Source organism: Diadema antillarum, unplaced genomic scaffold, assembly GCF_040938485.1.
Source record: "Diadema antillarum isolate AM-2024a unplaced genomic scaffold, OU_Dant_1.0 seq00000775_RagTag, whole genome shotgun sequence".
Lineage (NCBI taxonomy): Eukaryota > Metazoa > Echinodermata > Echinoidea > Diadematoida > Diadematidae > Diadema > Diadema antillarum.
In genome coordinates, this window is record NW_027271664.1 from 2,153,047 (window position 1) to 2,160,691 (window position 7,645).

Consider the following 7,645-nt stretch of genomic DNA (forward strand, 5'->3'; position numbering starts at 1 on the left):
TCAAATGAACCAGAGACGTCTCAAAGCCCATTTCGCCCCCTTCATCTGCTATCTTTACCTTATACTTCATTTCACGGTAAACGCATAGAGCACAAGTAAGGGACCAGAGGTACTCAGGAAAGTATCGTTTGAATGATGTCATTTATTTCTGAAAATCATGCCACATGTAAGCAATTCAATCTGTGTAGTGCATATCTCCTCATGAATTCTGGACCAAGCCACAGACTGCTTCATTGATCAGCATGTCTACGATATCGATGACGATGCTGTTTGAATAATATTGTCCTGCATATACTCCTTCAACATCGCCGGAAATATCTTCATCCGAGAGCGAGAGGTCGGAGGAGTCACTGTCGAAGTCTGTTAAGTCTGTTACTGTTGTAAACACATCGTCGTCATCGCTTTCAAAGTCCTCGTCTTCTGAAGACGTGCGCAGAAGTTCGGAGAGTTCGCTCGGACTGATGGAGGAAAAATCGTCTTCCTCGTCATCACTGTTGTCACCCTGCCTGTCGTGACTTTTCCGTGCATACTCCTCTTCGTCGAGAAGAGACAAATTCGATATATTACTGAAACTCTGGCTGTAAAGACTAATGTCTTCGTTGAAGAGGCACTCGTCGACATCCGAAACGGAACCCCAGAAAGATGTGACAGAGCTCCGCTCATCCCAACGAGAAGCCTCGTGATACTGCAAAGTACTACCAGGACAAGAGCAGAAAGAGTTTGGACTTGAAAGAAAATGTATAATACTTGCAGGTCACGGTATTTGTCATCATTATCGTATAAAATACGAGCCTTACAATAGACTTTTGCTGCTTTTCAAACTTGTTGGACAGAGTTATAGCCATGAAGTGGGAAATGATTATTGTTTGCCAAATGACATTGCCCTAAAATGATTTCTTGTCCATGGTATGAGAAAATATCGTTGATTTCCAGTATATAGTTGCCAATGTGTGTCTGAAGAGCGTCATATCTCAATGACGTGTGGAAACTTACAATTAGAAAAGACAGAAACTTTGTAAAACAAGTGAGAATTGAGGAAGAGAAAACATACAGGACATAAATGAGACGGCCCGTCGTAATGCAAACTCACCATACAGACATCTTTGGCACTCAGGACTGTGCCCTGCTTTCCGTTATGGTTGTCACCAGAACCTTAAGAAAAGCAAGGTCAAAACAGAACAGATTTTAGTTTCCTCAAATATGAAAGTGACATTTTCATTCTCATTCGACAATGTTTGGATAAGATTTATTCTTTCTTGAAATATATTTCTATTCTGGAAATTCTTCTATATGAGTTAGTCGAAAATGGTGATTTTAATTTGATCAACCCCCATCAAATGTGCTGAGAAGAGAGATCATAATTCTGCAATAATCTGAACATTTACTGCTCTCATCACAGAATCTATACAAGACCTGGATTATCATGCACGGATGGAAAGTGTGGCATGTTGAGATTGTTTGTGCATACCAGGAAATACATTACCTGCAGTGACACAACACAATTTGCTGAAAGATCTTGTCAGCGAACTACGGAGTCGAGCCCAAAATCGCCGACCGCGAGATAGCTCGGAAAACGTAGACATTTCGATATCAAGCTAAGAGAACACCATCAAAAGTGTACGAATAGCAAGAGGAATTCACTAGGAATGGACAAGTACTGTAGAATTTCGTTGTTATGTAAACAGAAATACTGCGTGCTTGCATTATTTCGTCACAGATATTCACATGAAGCTACGCCGAGTTTAATACGCGCTGCGCGTTTGCAGTAGAATTGATTATGACGAAACACTGAGTAAGCGCATTTGTAACGTCATCGATATTCTGGTAGGCAGCAAATAATGCAAGCACTGGGTGTCCTTCTCTGAACATAATATCTCGCTGTCATTATGTCATGTCGACCTTTTCATGTCATTTATCAGAAAAGTTGGTGGCTTCCAAGATCATCTGGAATTTCTCTTGCTTATTTGCTACAGTTTGATGAAAATTGATGTCTTAAAGACCTACTATTTCTCTTTAATTCCATTATACATGTAAACCTGTATAAGAGGCAATTTCAACGCGTATGGATATAAAGCATAAAGCTTTCTTTACTTCTTATCCACAGAAATATGACGTTATTCACAAAAACGAAAGTATTAATGATCATTCACAGATATCGACAAAGTATAAATCTGCAACAGCCATAACATTGGTGTATTGGATAGCCTGACTGAGACCCATTTATCACACAATATTTGTCCATTGCTATCCTTAAGGAGGGTTTATCTTAGGGAACGAGTGTGGAGATCAGGAAAAAGTTTGAAAGTCAATCCTTTTTTCCTTTCTTTTTTCTTTCTTTTTCATTTCCTTTCCGATATTTGAATGAAAGGGCTACACACTGTTTATGACTTCTTTCAATGATATAAGATCCGTGATTTGCTATTATTTGTCTCTGCCCGGCACATGCAATGCCTTTAGTATTAACTTTCTGATCGAGATTTGCTGGAAGAAACCAAATTCTTTGCCTGCCTACATTTCAAACAAGGCAATCGGAACATTAAGGGGCTCTACGTGCTTGATGTACACTGCATGTGTAACTCTGAACTATACATGCAGGCATATCAAAACACGTATCAGTGCTTTTCGAAATTAGCTTAGACAAGGCCTGGAATGTATGTTGGTTGCAAAACTCGTTGCAAATCTCTGAGTCTCAAATGAACCAGAGACGTCTAAAACCCCATTTCGCCCCCTTCATCTGCTATCTTTACCTTATACTTCACTTCACGGTAAACGCATAGAGCACAAGTAAGGGACCAGAGGTACTCAGGAAAGTATCGTTTGAATGATGTCATTTATTTCTGAAAATCATGCCACATGTAAGCAATTCAATCTGTGTAGTGCATATCTCCTCATGAATTCTGGACCAAGCCACAGACTGCTTCATTGATCAGCATGTCTACGATATCGATGACGATGCTGTTTGAATAATATTGTCCTGCATATACTCCTTCAACATCGCCGGAAATATCTTCATCCGAGAGCGAGAGGTCGGAGGAGTCACTGTCGAAGTCTGTTAAGTCTGTTACTGTTGTAAACACATCGTCGTCATCGCTTTCAAAGTCCTCGTCTTCTGAAGACGTGCGCAGAAGTTCGGAGAGTTCGCTCGGACTGATGGAGGAAAAATCGTCTTCCTCGTCATCACTGTTGTCACCCTGCCTGTCGTGACTTTTCCGTGCATACTCCTCTTCGTCGAGAAGAGACAAATTCGATATATTACTGAAACTCTGGCTGTAAAGACTAATGTCTTCGTTGAAGAGGCACTCGTCGACATCCGAAACGGAACCCCAGACAGATGTGACAGAGCTCCGCTCATCCCAACGAGAAGCCTCGTGATACTGCAAAGTAATACCAGGACAAGAGCAGAAAGAGTTTGGACTTGAAAGAAAATGTATAATACTTGCAGGTCACGGTATTTGTCATCATTATCGTATGAAATACGAGCCTTACAATAGACTTTTGCTGCTTTTCAAACTTGTTGGACAGAGTTATAGCCATGAAGTGGGAAATGATTATTGTTTGCCAAATGACATTGCCCTAAAATGATTTCTTGTCCATGGTATGAGAAAATATCGTTGATTTCCAGTATATAGTTGCCAATGTGTGTCTGAAGAGCGTCATATCTCAATGACGTGTGGAAACTTACAATTAGAAAAGACAGAAACTTTGTAAAACAAGTGAGAATTGAGGAAGAGAAAACATACAGGACATAAATGAGACGGCCCGTCGTAATGCAAACTCACCATACAGACATCTTTGGCACTCAGGACTGTGCCCTGCTTTCCGTTATGGTTGTCACCAGAACCTTAAGAAAAGCAAGGTCAAAACAGAACAGATTTTAGTTTCCTCAAATATGAAAGTGACATTTTCATTCTCATTCGACAATGTTTGGATAAGATTTATTCTTTCTTGAAATATATTTCTATTCTGGAAATTCTTCTATATGAGTTAGTCGAAAATGGTGATTTTAATTTGATCAACCCCCATCAAATGTGCTGAGAAGAGAGATCATAATTCTGCAATAATCTGAACATTTACTGCTCTCATCACAAAATCTATAGAAGACCTGGATTATCATGCACGGATGGAAAGTGTGGCATGTTGAGATTGTTTGTGCATGCCAGGAAATACATTACCTGCAGTGACACAACACAATTTGCTGAAAGATCTTGTCAGCGAACTACGGAGTCGAGCCCAAAATCGCCGACCGCGAGATAGCTCGGAAAACGTAGACATTTCGATATCAAGCTAAGAGAACACCATCAAAAGTGTACGAATAGCAAGAGGAATTCACTAGGAATGGACAAGTACTGTAGAATTTCGTTGTTATGTAAACAGAAATACTGCGTGCTTGCATTATTTCGTCACAGATATTCACATGTAGCTACGCCGAGTTTAATACGCGCTGCGCGTTTGCAGTAGAATTGATTATGACGAAACACTGAGTAAGCGCATTTGTAACGTCATCGATATTCTGGTAGGCAGCAAATAATGCAAGCACTGGGTGTCCTTCTCTGAACATAATATCTCGCTGTCATTATGTCATGTCGACCTTTTCATGTCATTTATCAGAAAAGTTGGTGGGTTCCAAGATCACCTGGAATTTCTCTTGCTTATTTGCTACAGTTTGATGAAAATTGATGTCTTAAAGACCTACTATTTCTCTTTAATTCCATTATACATGTAAACCTGTATAAGAGGCAATTTCAACGCGTATGGATATAAAGCATAAAGCTTTCTTTACTTCTTATCCACAGAAATATGACGTTATTCACAAAAACGAAAGTATTAATGATCATTCACAGATATCAACAAAGTATAAATCTGCAACAGCCATAACATTGGTGTATTGGATAGCCTGACTGAGACCCATTTATCACACAATATTTGTCCATTGCTATCCTTAAGGAGGGTTTATCTTAGGGAACGAGTGTGGAGATCAGGAAAAAGTTTGAAAGTCAATCCTTTTTTCCTTTCTTTTTTCTTTCTTTTTCATTTCCTTTCCGATATTTGAATGAAAGGGCTACACACTGTTTATGACTTCTTTCAATGATATAAGATCCGTGATTTGCTATTATTTGTCTCTGCCCGGCACATGCAATGCCTTTAGTATTAACTTTCTGATCGAGATTTGCTGGAAGAAACCAAATTCTTTGCCTGCCTACATTTCAAACAAGGCAATCGGAACATTAAGGGGCTCTACGTGCTTGATGTACACTGCATGTGTAACTCTGAACTATACATGCAGGCATATCAAAACACGTATCAGTGCTTTTCGAAATTAGCTTAGACAAGGCCTGGAATGTATGTTGGTTGCAAAACTCGTTGCAAATCTCTGAGTCTCAAATGAACCAGAGACGTCTAAAACCCCATTTCGCCACCTTCATCTGCTATCTTTACCTTATACTTCACTTCACGGTAAACGCATAGAGCACAAGTAAGGGACCAGAGGTACTCAGGAAAGTATCGTTTGAATGATGTCATTTATTTCTGAAAATCATGCCACATGTAAGCAATTCAATCTGTGTAGTGCATATCTCCTCATGAATTCTGGACCAAGCCACAGACTGCTTCATTGATCAGCATGTCTACGATATCGATGACGATGATGTTTGAATAATATTGTCCTGCATATACTCCTTCAACATCGCCGGAAATATCTTCATCCGAGAGCGAGAGGTCGGAGGAGTCACTGTCGAAGTCTGTTAAGTCTGTTACTGTTGTAAACACATCGTCGTCATCGCTTTCAAAGTCCTCGTCTTCTGAAGACGTGCGCAGAAGTTCGGAGAGTTCGCTCGGACTGATGGAGGAAAAATCGTCTTCCTCGTCATCACTGTTGTCACCCTGCCTGTCGTGACTTTTCCGTGCATACTCCTCTTCGTCCAGAAGAGACAAATTCGATATATTACTGAAACTCTGGCTGTAAAGACTAATGTCTTCGTTGAAGAGGCACTCGTCGACATCCGAAACGGAACCCCAGAAAGATGTGACAGAGCTCCGCTCATCCCAACGAGAAGCCTCGTGATACTGCAAAGTAATACCAGGACAAGAGCAGAAAGAGTTTGGACTTGAAAGAAAATGTATAATACTTGCAGGTCACGGTATTTGTCATCATTATCGTATAAAATACGAGCCTTACAATAGACTTTTGCTGCTTTTCAAACTTGTTGGACAGAGTTATAGCCATGAAGTGGGAAATGATTATTGTTTGCCAAATGACATTGCCCTAAAATGATTTCTTGTCCATGGTATGAGAAAATATCGTTGATTTCCAGTATATAGTTGCCAATGTGTGTCTGAAGAGCGTCATATCTCAATGACGTGTGGAAACTTACAATTAGAAAAGACAGAAACTTTGTAAAACAAGTGAGAATTGAGGAAGAGAAAACATACAGGACATAAATGAGACGGCCCGTCGTAATGCAAACTCACCATACAGACATCTTTGGCACTCAGGACTGTGCCCTGCTTTCCGTTATGGTTGTCACCAGAACCTTAAGAAAAGCAAGGTCAAAACAGAACAGATTTTAGTTTCCTCAAATATGAAAGTGACATTTTCATTCTCATTCGACAATGTTTGGATAAGATTTATTCTTTCTTGAAATATATTTCTATTCTGGAAATTCTTCTATATGAGTTAGTCGAAAATGGTGATTCTAATTTGATCAACCCCCATCAAATGTGCTGAGAAGAGAGATCATAATTCTGCAATAATCTGAACATTTACTGCTCTCATCACAAAATCTATAGAAGACCTGGATTATCATGCACGGATGGAAAGTGTGGCATGTTGAGATTGTTTGTGCATGCCAGGAAATACATTACCTGCAGTGACACAACACAATTTGCTGAAAGATCTTGTCAGCGAACTACGGAGTCGAGCCCAAAATCGCCGACCGCGAGATAGCTCGGAAAACGTAGACATTTCGATATCAAGCTAAGAGAACACCATCAAAAGTGTACGAATAGCAAGAGGAATTCACTAGGAATGGACAAGTACTGTAGAATTTCGTTGTTATGTAAACAGAAATACTGCGTGCTTGCATTATTTCGTCACAGATATTCACATGTAGCTACGCCGAGTTTAATACGCGCTGCGCGTTTGCAGTAGAATTGATTATGACGAAACACTGAGTAAGCGCATTTGTAACGTCATCGATATTCTGGTAGGCAGCAAATAATGCAAGCACTGGGTGTCCTTCTCTGAACATAATATCTCGCTGTCATTATGTCATGTCGACCTTTTCATGTCATTTATCAGAAAAGTTGGTGGGTTCCAAGATCACCTGGAATTTCTCTTGCTTATTTGCTACAGTTTGATGAAAATTGATGTGTTAAAGACCTACTATTTCTCTTTAATTCCATTATACATGTAAACCTGTATAAGAGGCAATTTCAACGCGTATGGATATAAAGCATAAAGCTTTCTTTACTTCTTATCCACAGAAATATGACGTTATTCACAAAAACGAAAGTATTAATGATCATTCACAGATATCAACAAAGTATAAATCTGCAACAGCCATAACATTGGTGTATTGGATAGCCTGACTGAGACCCATTTATCACACAATATTTGTCCATTGCTATCCTTAAGGAGGGTTTATCT